This window comes from Oncorhynchus masou, chromosome 28 (assembly GCF_036934945.1).
Source record: "Oncorhynchus masou masou isolate Uvic2021 chromosome 28, UVic_Omas_1.1, whole genome shotgun sequence".
In the NCBI taxonomy this organism is placed as follows: Eukaryota; Metazoa; Chordata; class Actinopteri; order Salmoniformes; family Salmonidae; genus Oncorhynchus; species Oncorhynchus masou.
In genome coordinates this window covers 17,107,167-17,119,784 of record NC_088239.1, presented here as the reverse complement: position 1 = coordinate 17,119,784, position 12,618 = coordinate 17,107,167, and the positions used below count along the sequence as shown (strand labels likewise).

General features: G+C 42.3%; 1 protein-coding gene across 1 annotated transcript in view; it reads right to left on the bottom strand.

Moving 5' to 3' along the window:
• LOC135516953 (histone-lysine N-methyltransferase 2C-like) overlaps nt 1-12,413 on the bottom strand; it is a 119,579-nt gene extending 107,166 nt beyond the window's left edge. Inside the window, exon 1 of the mRNA XM_064941012.1 lies at nt 11,537-12,413. The gene's annotated coding sequence lies outside the window, so the exon portion shown is untranslated. The remainder of the gene's footprint in view (nt 1-11,536) is intronic.
• Nucleotides 12,414-12,618: the final 205 nt, after the last annotated feature.

The following is a 12,618-nucleotide window of genomic DNA, read 5'->3' as shown; positions in this document are numbered from 1 at the left end:
CAATTTTGGTTTCATCTGACCAGAGCACCTTCTTCCACATGTTTGGTGTGTCTCCCAGGTGGCTTGTGGCAAACTTTAAACAACACTTTTTATGGATATCTTTAAGAAATGGCTTTCTTCTTGCCACTCTTCCATAAAGGCCAGATTTATGCAGATTTATTCTGTCCATAGGACAACAGTCTCCCACCTCAGCTGTAGATCTCTGCAGTTCATCCAGAGTAATCATGGGCCTCTTGGCTGTATCTCTGATCAGTCTTCTCCTTGTATGAGCTGAAAGTTTAGAGGGACGGCCAGGTCTTGGTAGATTTGCAGTGGTCTGATACTCCTTCCATTTCAATATGATCGCTTGCACAGTGCTCCTTGGGATGTTTAAAGCTTGGGAAATCTTTTTGTATCCAAATCCGGCTTTAAACTTCTTCACAGCAGTATCTCGGACCTGCCTGGTGTGTTCCTTGTTCTTCATGATGCTCTCTGCGCTTTTAACGGACCTCTGAGACTATCACAGTGCAGGTGCATTTATACGGAGACTTGATTACACACAGGATTGTATTTATCATCATCATTAGTCATTTAGGTCAACATTGGATCATTCAGAGATCCTCACTGAACTTCTGGAGAGTTTGCTGCACTGAAAGTAAAGGGGCTGAATAATTTTGCACGCCCAATTTTTCAGTTTTTGATTTGTTAAAAATCTTAGAAATATCCAATAAATGTCGTTCCACTTCATGTTTGTGTCCCACTTGTTGTTGATTCTTCACAAAAAAATACAGTTTTATATCTTTATGTTTGAAGCCTGAGATGTGGCAAAAGGTCGCAAAGTTCAAGGGGGCCGAATACTTTCGCAAGGCACTGTATTTGATCCACTGCCGATTTTGCAGGTTTTCCTACTTACAAAGCATGTAGAGGTCTGTAATTTATCATAGGTACACTTCAACTGTGAGAGACGGAAACTAAAACACAATCTTTCAATGCAACATATTCCATTTCTCAACCCGCTTGGAGCCGTGCTTGAGCCCAGCCATTCCACCTTTGTTTGAGTCCACCACCAGCACACCTGATTCAACTTACCAAGAGCTTGATGATTAGTTGACTAGTTGAATCAGGCATGCTTGTGCAAAAGTTACAACACATTGTGTAACAACACAAAAGTTACACAACTCAACTTGCTTTCACATACCTCATGATGCAAAGCATGCAGAAACACATAGAAGACGGGCCAGGATGGCCATCACCGTCACAGCACTCCTCCTCAACTTCGACGAGCAAATTAGCTGGGTTTACCACCCCTTAAGCCTCCAACAACTACCACAGAATACAATAGATCTAGCCTCCACTTCTAATAACTGAGAAAATTAACAATAGCAACTACAACTGCTTGATGAAAGGCACAACTGTACAGTGGACAGACCCGTGTCAATTTAGCAGAGCTAGGTAAGGCGAGCTCTTGCACAAGAAAGAGGGGAAAGGAAGAAAGCAGACATTGACTCATCTGTAATGTCTTCGAGACCAGATGTGCAAAGTCTCGCATTGGGGGACATCTCTGTGCTGCTTCGCAGCATCGCTCTCTACTGCATAAATTAATTTAGCCATTTTGTTAAGCACAGTCATGTTGGGGTGGAGAGAATGAAAAAATTAGGAGGAGAGAAAATGAATAGCAGGGTCCCCCGCTGTGCGTCGGTACCAGTTTATTTTATTTTACTAGTTCTCATATGCACTACTAGAGCCAAGTGGCTGTTCAGCCTCACAACGTCGCTGGGCAGACCACAAACACAGACTATGAGCCTGCTGGTCTGCTTGAAGGGTAGGCTATGTGCCTATGACACCAGAAACGTAAGTGGATATTACATGTTTATAACTTGAGTATCACAGACCCATTCCCACTAGCAAGATCTTTGGGACATCACTGAGCATAAAAACATGGATTCTCACATTTAAGGACAGATGCACTCATACATATCACACACACAAAAGTATGTGGACACCCCTTCAAAACGTGTGGATTCAGCCATTTCAGCCACACCCGTTGCCGACGGGTGTATAAAATTGAGCATGCAGCCATGCAATCTCCATAGACAAACATTGGCAGTAGAATGGCCTTACTGAAGAGCTCAGTTACTTTTAATGCCACTTTTCCAGCGAATCAGTTTGTCAAATTTCTGCTTGGTCAACTGTAAGTGCTGTTATTGTGAAATGGAAACATCTAGAAGCAACAAGCCGTGAAGTGGTAAGCCACACAAGCTCACAGAACGGGACCGCTGAAGGCTGAGGCGTGTTGCGCATAAAAATTCTGTCCTCAGTTGCAACGACCAAGTTCCAAACTGCCTCTGGAAGCAACTTCAGCACAAGAACTGTTCGTCGGGAACTTCATGAAAAGGGTTTCCATAGCCGAGCAGCCGCACAACAAATCTGGGTTTGGCGGATGCCAGGAGAACACTACCTGCCCGAATTCATAGTGCCAACTGTAAAGTTCGGAGGAGGAGGAGGAATAATGGTCTGGGGCTGTTTTTCATGGTTCGGGCTAGGCCCCTTCGTTCCAGTGAAGGGAAATCTTAATGACATTCTATATGATTCTGTGGTTTCAACTTTGTGGAAACCGTTTGGGGAAGGCCCTTTCCTGTTTCAGCACGACAATGCCCCCGTGCACAAAGCGAGGTCAATACAGAAATGGTTTGTCGAGATCTCTATGGAAGAACTTGATTGGCCTGCACAGAGCCCTGACCTCAACCCCATCGAACAACTTTGGGATGAATTGGAATGCTGACTGCGAACCAGGCCTTATCGCCCAACATCAGTGTTCGACCTCACTAATGTTCGTGGCTGAATGAAAACAAGTCCCTGCAGCAATGTTCCAACATCTAGTGGAAAACCTTCCCAGAAGATTGGAAGCTGTAATAGCAGCAAAGGGGGGGGACCAACTCCATAATAATGTCCACAATTTTGGAATGAGATGTTCGACGAGTAGGTGTCCACATGTAGTGCATGCGGTTTGCTCAGGACATGTGGCTTCCTTAGCCCTGCTTGTTTGCTGTTGTAGCCCTCTTATCGGAGGTAGTGTCATAGGCTTGGCCAACAGAAGACGTTAGTGACACAGGGAGAATAAAAGCTATTCCACAAACTTAGGGGGGGGGGGGTCTTTGTTTATGCAGTAAGCACTGTTGCAAAATTAGGGATATTTCACAAAGCAAATTTGTTACAGTAAACATTTGATGTAATGTAGCAAACATTTGGAGTAGATATATCACTCACCATAAAGGCCTATTGTGGCGACACCTTCCAAATCTTATGACAAAATAATATTAACATCATTAATGTAAAGGTGTTTGTGTGGGGGGGCTATTCTCAAGCTGCCAGGTCGCATGTCTCAATCTTGAACTACATATTTCCCTCTAACACAATCCGTTGTGTTTGTCAAGTTGTGGTGAAGGATGGTCAGGAGATATGTGTTGTGTTCATTGTAGAAATAAACATTTGAAATGTAAAAACAAAATTATTTCTTATTGGATGCATTCTGGAATGTATTTCTGTGAAGTGAAACAAAATGTTTGAAACCTTTCAGTCAAATGTAATGAATAGAACACAATTACCTATGAGTAAATTTACATGCACACTAATAATTAGATATTAAAACGGATTATGGCAGGATGCAGGTTATGCAATAGTCATGTAAACATCTTACTCTGCTTATCTTAAATCAGCGTAAGGTCAAAATTGAAGTAAATATACAGCCATTAAAACAACATTTTCTGAGCAATATTTTACATTTTTAGGACATGTAAACACCCATGTTCCAGCAGTATATTTTTATCTGCACATGTGCTACCACCAGCCTAGCGAGCCTCTCTTTAGCACGAGTGAAGCGAGTTCGGAACAACGTATGCCTCTTAGAAGAAGTCGTTGTTTTCACATACAAACCTTATATGTTCGAACTGAAAAGTCAAATATGCTTCCAAAAAAGGAATATGGATGCTGTAGTAGAACATTTACTTTGATTGGCGATTTTCTGCATTTATCAGTGACATCAGGTAGCCTGATTTCAGATGTAAACAGGATTATTAGGGAAATCGTTCTTCTTGCAAAGCATGTAAACATATTAATCAAACTAGTATATTAAATCTGACTATCCACAATAAATCACATTATTGTGTGCATGGAACCATACTCATAGTGCACATTACAGACAATAACACCTGTTCTACACTATAGGCCTACCCTTCTACCTAAACGTTCTGTAACGTTAAACCCTCCTAAACAGGCCCCTCAAATCACCCATTTCTCCCTACTGAACACAGCAATGGTTGCACAAGCATTAGTAGGACTAGGAGGTGCCTGCAAGCAGCTAAGTGGGTGTTGACAGTTCTCTCAGCTAATTTAATAACCACGACCATCACTGCCACAACAGTTTGCAATCCATTTCTGCAACAATGCCAAGAGACTGTAGGCTCTTAAGAATGGAAGACCATCATGCCTTTTTTTACCTCAAGACTTCCTGAATGTCATTTTATGCCTTTCAAAGATTTGCTAGAATGCACTATATAGCAATCAGACACCCTAAGGATGACTAATTTCTCCAACTGATTGGTTTATGTTCACCATTAAGGGTAGCTACCAAGAGGCAATAATCTCCAAAATTTGCAGATTAATATTTTTGTCACAACAGCCTCACAGATATAGTTATGTTGACATGGAGCCCAGTCAGCATTTGCACTGTAAGTGACACAGGAATATGTGTTATGAATGTCGTATGAAGTCCTTATGTATTAGGTACCCTTCAAACAGTGAAAGTAGTGATACTAAATAATCTTCCTTCTTGACATTATTGGTGTCCTTTGAGCTTTGCAAAAAACAAGCTCAAACCTGAAACCCTCTGGCTTCTATTAGACAGGCAGCCCAATTCTAATCGTTTTCCCAATAATAGTATTTGACCAATCAGATCAGTTCTGAAAAATATTTTAGGTGAAGAGATCTGATGTGATTGGTGAATAGACCAATTAGTGGGAAATAAATATCAGAATTGGGCTGCCCGTGTAAACACAGCCTCAGATTTCACCTCTGTGGCCCAATGGTCTTCGAAACAAAGTGGGGTGTTGAGACCTATCATGTCAGGGAGGACTGAATTTTTTTCCAGCCCTCCATCTTTGCTATGTTCCAAGTAAGCACGAGAGGACCATGACATGTTTTAGACTGATTGCATTTGCTGTGGTGAAATTAAGATTAATTGAGCCATTCCATGTCCTATATTCAAGGATCTTCTCTAAATTTCCCTGCCATGTCATCCGATCACTAATTTGAAACCAAGGAACCAGCCTTCAAAGTTCTTTAAACATTAGCCATAAATGGTCTACATTCACACAACATTAAAGCCAAATTGTCTAAGTCAGACATCTGTCATTTTAATGATGATGGCATCAGACCTGGAACACTGACAACACTGTTTTTAAGACGGTAAGTGACGACTAATGTTCTCAACTCCTCCTAGCTCTGCTCTAATCAATAAAAGCTTCCTGGTGTGTGTTCCTTGACAACATCCTCCACTTTTGCTCGCTTTCTGCACACTGTCCTCCACTTTTACCTGTATGCAGCATTACGTCTTCATCTTCCTTCCCTGACTAACAATGCACATAGCTTCTCATAACATTTTCCTTAGCTCTTTACTGTCTTAAATCCAATTTATGCTTGATCCGAAAATGTGGTCAGAGACTTCGTATGGAGTGTATGACGATATTGCGGACCCTCTGGTGGCATGCAAAGGCCAAATCAAGCTCCATACCGCATCGCCATGCGCCTCAAATGTTAGAACAATGCAGAGGACTCCGCATAGCTCCACATTGACATGATTGGTTGACAGTAGGTGGGGTCGGTACATCCTGTATAAACAAAAAAAACTCACTTCCTTGAAAACTTCCTTCACAATAGCTCTGTTCCGCTAAGCGCAAGTAGTATGAAAGCCAGGACATCTGCAGAGTCTGCATCGCAGTAAATGCTGTACGGCCACTTCAGACGTTGAATTGACCACGCAGAGCCTTTTACATAACGCTGTGGCACAGAAACAAAAATAGATCCATATGAAATGAGACATCACCTTGTTATTCTTGGTTCTACGGCTTGTCCTCACAAGTCTCAAATAATCTGCTCAGACCCCAACCAAGGAACATCAAAAGTCGTGCTATAAATTCACAGACAACACAAAGATTCCTTGATGTCCTTCCAGATTCCCTCTGTCTACCCAATGACACCAGAGGACAAAAATCAGTTAACCACCTAACTGAGGAACTCAATTTAACCTTGCGCAATACCCTAGATGCAGTTGCACCCCTAAAAACTAAAAACATTTCTCATAAGAAACTAGCTCCCTGGTACACAGAAAATACCCGAGCTCTGAAGCAAGCTTCCAGAAAATTGGAACGGAAATGGCGCCACACCAAACTGGAAGTCTTCCGTCTAGCTTGGAAAGACAGTACCGTGCAGTACCGAAGAGCCCTTACTGCTGCTCGATCATCCTATTTTTCTAACTTAATTGAGGACAATAAGAACAATCCAAAATTCCTTTTTGATACGGTGCAAAGCTAACTAAAAAGCAGCATTCCCCAAGAGAGGATGACTTTCACTTTAGCAGTGATAAATTCATGAACTTCTTTGAGGAAAAAATTATGATTATTAGAAAGCAAATTACAGACTCCTCCTTAAATCTGCGTATTCCTTCAAAGCTCAGTTGTCCTGAGTCTGCACAACTCTGCGTGGACCTAGGATCAAGAGAGACGCTCAAGTGTTTTAGTACTATATCTCTTGACACAATGATGAAAATAATCATGGCCTCTAAACCTTCAAGCTGCTTACTGGACCCTATTCCAACTAAACTACTGAAAGAGCTGCTTCCTGTGCTTGGCCCTCCTATGTTGAACATAATAAACGGCTCTCTATCCACCGGATGTGTACCAAACTCACTAAAAGTGGCAGTAATAAAGCCTCTCTTGAAAAAGCCAAACCTTGACCCAGAAAATATAAAAAACTATCGGCCTATATCGAATCTTCCATTCCTCTCAAAAATCTTAGAAAAGGCTGTTGCTCAGCAACTCACTGCCTTCCTGAAGACAAACAATGTATATGAAATGCTTCAGTCTGGTTTTAGACCCCATCATAGCACTGAGACGGCACTTGTGAAGGTGGTAAATGACATTTTAATGGCATCGGACCGAGGCTCTGCATCTGTCCTCGTGCTCCTAGACCTTAGTGCTGCTTTTGATACCATCGATCACCACATTCTTTTGGAGAGATTGGAAACCCAAATTGGTCTACACGGTCAAGTTCTGGCCTGGTTTAGATCTTATCTGTCGGAAAGATATCAGTTTGTCTCTGTGGATGGTTTGTCCTCTGACAAATCAACTGTAAATTTCGGTGTTCCTCAAGGTTCCGTTTTAGGACCGCTGTTGTTTTCACTATATATTTTACCTCTTGGGGATGTTATTCGAAAACATAATGTTAACTTTCACTGCTATGCGGATGATACACAGCTGTACATTTCAATGAAACATGGTGAAGCCCCAAAATTGCCCTCGCTAGAAGCATGTGTTTCAGACATAAGGAAGTGGATGGCAGCAAACTTTCTACTTTTAAACTCGGATAAAACAGAGATGCTTGTTCTAGGTCCCAAGAAACAAAGAGATCTTCTGTTGAATCTGACAATTAATCTTAATGGTTGTACAGTCATCTCAAATAAAACTGTGAAGGACCTCGGCGTTACTCTGGACCCTGATCTCTCTTTTGAAGAACATATCAAGACCATTTCAAGGACAGCTTTTTTCCATCTACGTAACATTGCAAAAATCAGAAACTTTCTGTCCAAAAATGATGCAGAAAAATTAATCCATGCTTTTGTCACTTCTAGGTTAGACTACTGCAATGCTCTACTTTCCGGCTACCCGGATAAAGCACTAAATAAACTTCAGTTAGTGCTAAATACGACTGCTAGAATCCTGACTAGAACCAAAAAATGTGATCATATTACTCCAGTGCTAGCCTCCCTACACTGGCTTCCTGTCAAAGCAAGGGCTGATTTCAAGGTTTTACTGCTAACCTACAAAGCATTGCATGGGCTTGCTCCTACCTATCTCTCTGATTTGGTCCTGCCGTACATACCTACACGTACGCTACGGTCACAAGACGCAGGCCTCCTAATTGTCCCTAGAATTTCTAAGCAAACAGCTGGAGGCAGGGCTTTCTCCTATAGAGCTCCATTTTTATGGAACGGTCTGCCTACCCATGTCAGAGAACGCAAACTCGGTCTCAACCTTTAAGTCTTTACTGAAGACTCATCTCTTCAGTGGGTCATATGATTGAGTGTAGTCTGGCCCAGGAGTGGGAAGGTGAACGGAAAGGCTCTGGAGCAACGAACCACCCTTGCTGTCTCTGCCTGGCCGGTTCCCCTCTTTCCACTGGGATTCTCTGCCTCTAACCCTATTACAGGGGCTGAGTCACTGGCTTGCTGGGGCTCTCTCATGCCGTCCCTGAGGGGGTGCGTCACCTGAGTGGGTTGATTCACTGATGTGGTCATCCTGTCTGGGTTGGCGCCCCCCGGTTGTGCCGTGGCGGAGATCTTTGCGGGCTATACTCAGCTTTGTCTCAGGATGGTAAGTTGGTGGTTGAAGATATCCCTCCAGTGGTGTGGGGGCTGTGCTTTGGCATAGTGGGTGGGGTTATATCCTTCCTGTTTGGCCCTGTCCGGGGTGTCCTCGGGTGGGGCCACAGTGTCTCCTGACCCCTCCTGTCTCAGCCTTCAGTATTTATGCTGCAGTAGTTTATGTGTCGGGGGCTGGGGTCGGTTTGTTATATCTGGAGTACTTCTCCTGTCCAATTCGGTGTCCTGTGTGAATCTAAGTGTGCGTTCTCTAATTCTCTCCTTCTCTCTCTCGGAGGACCTGAGCCCTAGGACCATGCCCCAGGACTACCTGACATGATGACTCCTTGCTGTCCCCAGTCCACCTGGCCGTGCTGCTGCTCCAGTTTCAACTGAACCGCGGCCCTAGGACCATGCCCCAGGACTACTTGACATGATGACTCCTTGCTGTCCCCAGTCCACCTGGCCGTGCTGCTGCTCCAGTTTCAACTGTTCTGCCTTATTATTATTCGACCATGCTGGTCATTTATGAACATTTGAACATCTTGGCCATGTTCTGTTATAATCTCTACCCGGCACAGCCAGAAGAGGACTGGCCACCCCACATAGCCTGGTTCCTCTCTAGGTTTCTTCCTAGGTTTTGGCTTTTCTAGGGAGTTTTTCCTAGCCACCGTGCTTCTACACCTGCATTGCTTGCTGTTTGGGGTTTTAGGCTGGGTTTCTGTACAGCACTTTGAGATATCAGCTGATGTACGAAGGGCTATATAAATAAATTTGATTTGATTTGATTTGAAGTCTAACTCACATTTTAACTTATATCATACCAAAGACGCAATAATCACAGGGTTAATATGACATAGCAGGAATGCTAGTTTGGGTCTTTAGCAACTATGTGACAACAAATTGGAGTGAAATCCCAAACTAGCATCCCTGTGTCACCAAGATGTCCTCATTAGGGATGAGCATTTGACATTTGACTGTTCGAGTACTTGCATGATTTTTTGAGTACTCAAATAAATAAAAGATGTTTTTAGAACAAGGCCGTGGGGTTTTACAAATAACATATCCTAATTGCTAAATTGGATCATATATACAAAAGTATGTGGACATCCCTTCAAATTACTGGATTTGGCCATTTCAGCCCCACCCATTGCTGACAGGTGTATAAAATAGAGGACACAGCCATCGAGGACACAGGAACTTCATGAAAAGGGTTTCCATGGCCGAGCAGCCGCATACAAGCCTAAGCTCACCATGCGCAATGCCAAGCGTCGGCTGGAGTGGTGTACAGCTCGCCGCCATTGTACTCTGGAGTAGTGGAAGAGCGTTCTCTAGAGTGATGAATCACGCTTCCTGTTTCAGCATGACAATGCCCCTGTGCACAAAGGTCCATACAAAAATCGTTTGTAGAGATTGATGTGGAAGAACTCTGACCTCAACCCCATCGAACACCTTTGGGATGAATTGGAACGCAGACTGCGAGCCAGGCCTAATTGGCCAACATCAGTGCCTGACCTCACTAATGCTTGTGACTGAATGGAAGCAAGTCCTTGCAGCATGTTCCAAGATCTGGCGTAAAGCCTTCCCATTAGATTGGAAGCTGTAATAGCAGCAATTTCATATTAATGCCCATGATTTTGGAATGAGATGTTTGACGAGCAGGTGTCCACATACACTACATGACCAAAAGTATCTACCTCCTTCACTCCAGTATCCCAGCAAATTGTAAATATGGTATTGGAACTGACCCTGTATATAGCTAGCTTACTTATCGTGTGTTTTTGTACCATCTTGATGTTTTTAGTACTACAGATATTGATTACTGCATTGTCAGGTTTAGAGCTGGCAATAAAGGCATTTCACTGTACTTGAATCTACTTGTACATCACCAGATAACACAGGAGGTTGGTCTCACCTAAATTGGGGAGGACAGGCTCGAGGTAATGGCTGGAGCGGAAGAGTATCAACTAAATCCAACATGGTTTTCATGTGTTTGATGCCATTCCATTTGCTCCATTCCAGCCATTTATGAGCCGTCCTCCCTCAGCAGCCTCGACTGCTAGGTAAGGAGTTAGGCCTTATTCGTTGATTTGAGAGACGACAATATAATCAGCTGCACTTCTGTCTATAATAACAACTGGAGTCCTTGGTTGTCAATGGCAGGATCTGCATGCAGTGCTGTCTTAAGGTTGAATGCATAAGAAACATGACTTAAAAAGTTGGGCATAGTTGTTGAGAAAATATGTTGCGATTCGTGGTTATAATAAACACTGGACTCTCCTCATGTCCTATCAAGAGCCATAACGCGTGTGGTTCTCCAATTTAGGTCGCGGAGACCTACTGCGTGTGCAAGCGTTTATTCCAGCCCATCACCAATATCTGACCTGATTAAAATAGTCAACCAATCCTGTATCTTCAGTCTGGGCCATAACATGCAATGCCAGGTGTTGCTAAAGGGCTGGAATGAAAGCATGTACACCAAATATCCTGGACTGGAGTTGAAGACCTCTGGTTTAAAACGTTCAGACTCTAATATGTCAAAACCCATAGGTGCAGTAGGGATTGAATGCATGTTGTTCAACGCTCTGAAAACAACTTTTTGACTACATCATTTGATGGTCACAACCCTGCCAAACACTATTGTTTGATCTTCTTGAGTGAGTAGCCGAACCATAGGGTTAACGTCTCATTAAAACTATAATGTAAAATGCTGAGTTGCCGGCAGTTAAGTTGAATTCTAGTACGAAATAGTTTTATCAAGAAGCTGCGCTCTTCAAAGGCCATATTTGAATCAAAAATTATAACAAACAGAGCGCTCTACGGCAACATGATTGGCCACACGGAAATCTTGAAGGGGGCTGGTTATCGCTGCACGTCTGAAAACACATAACTGAGTAAAATATAGCGAAATACATTACAGCTTACCTTTTAGAACCTAGAAGTTCAGATGTATTTCCTTCATGACCTTTAAAGCCATATGAGAAATGTCATACTTTCGTTTAGTATAAGTGGGGTAAGGGGTGTCGCTGACTCGTTCATCCACCAATTCAAAAATATGGGGGAAGTGACCAGTGCACTTTCGGCGCCTCAAAAATCATACAAACTGTTATATCCCTTTATGTATTCTTCAGTTTATTGGCTTCTTAAAAGTACGTCAGTGAACATTACTACTCTCCCTTCGACCACCAATTCTCCCTTCGAACACCAATATTTACTTTCTGCCAGAAAACGCATACAAATTATAAAATATTTCCCAATCGTTTCTTCAATTCTTCACAGCAAAATGATTACAATTAAGATAGATCCACAACTTGAAAAATCCCACAAAAGGTTTGTAAAAGCTTTAAAACTATCGAGAGAAATTAAAACGCTTACGGAATTGATGCAAGTATTATTATTTTTTCGTTTCCAGCTTCCAGACAACTTAAACCATTATTAAATCCAACAAGAAACTTTCTCCAATGATTTCATATGGATAAGATGACTGATATAATTTCTTCCGTTGAAACATTCCTGTGAAAATATAGAAAATGTATAAGTTTTCTTCTAAAAATGTGAAATTTAAAGTTGAAGCTTTACTCCATCATGGTGGCCATGTTTAGGATAGACCTAAGCACTGCCTGTCAACGTTTGTCGCGGAAATAGGTCCAATTAAACATGAAGTAAGACGTGTTAAAACCAATAATGGTCGATCAGGAATAAAGCATGTATTAAAAAATAAGCTTATACATATGTATAAATAAAAAACATGTAAATTGTCGCATTTTGTGTCAGACCGCGTAATACATGTTATGAAAAAAGTCTCACTGACCCTGCGGAGTGATACATTGGAGCACTATCCAGGTAAAGAGACTTCTCAGTCATCAGCCAAGAACTCTCCAAACATAGATCTGGAGTTCCTAAATAGTGGATTGGATTCTGTTTTGCCGAGCCATGCATTCTCTCAATTTCGATTAATTTCTGCTGGTTTTATTCAACAGTGCACAGAGGCAAGATAACTGTTATTT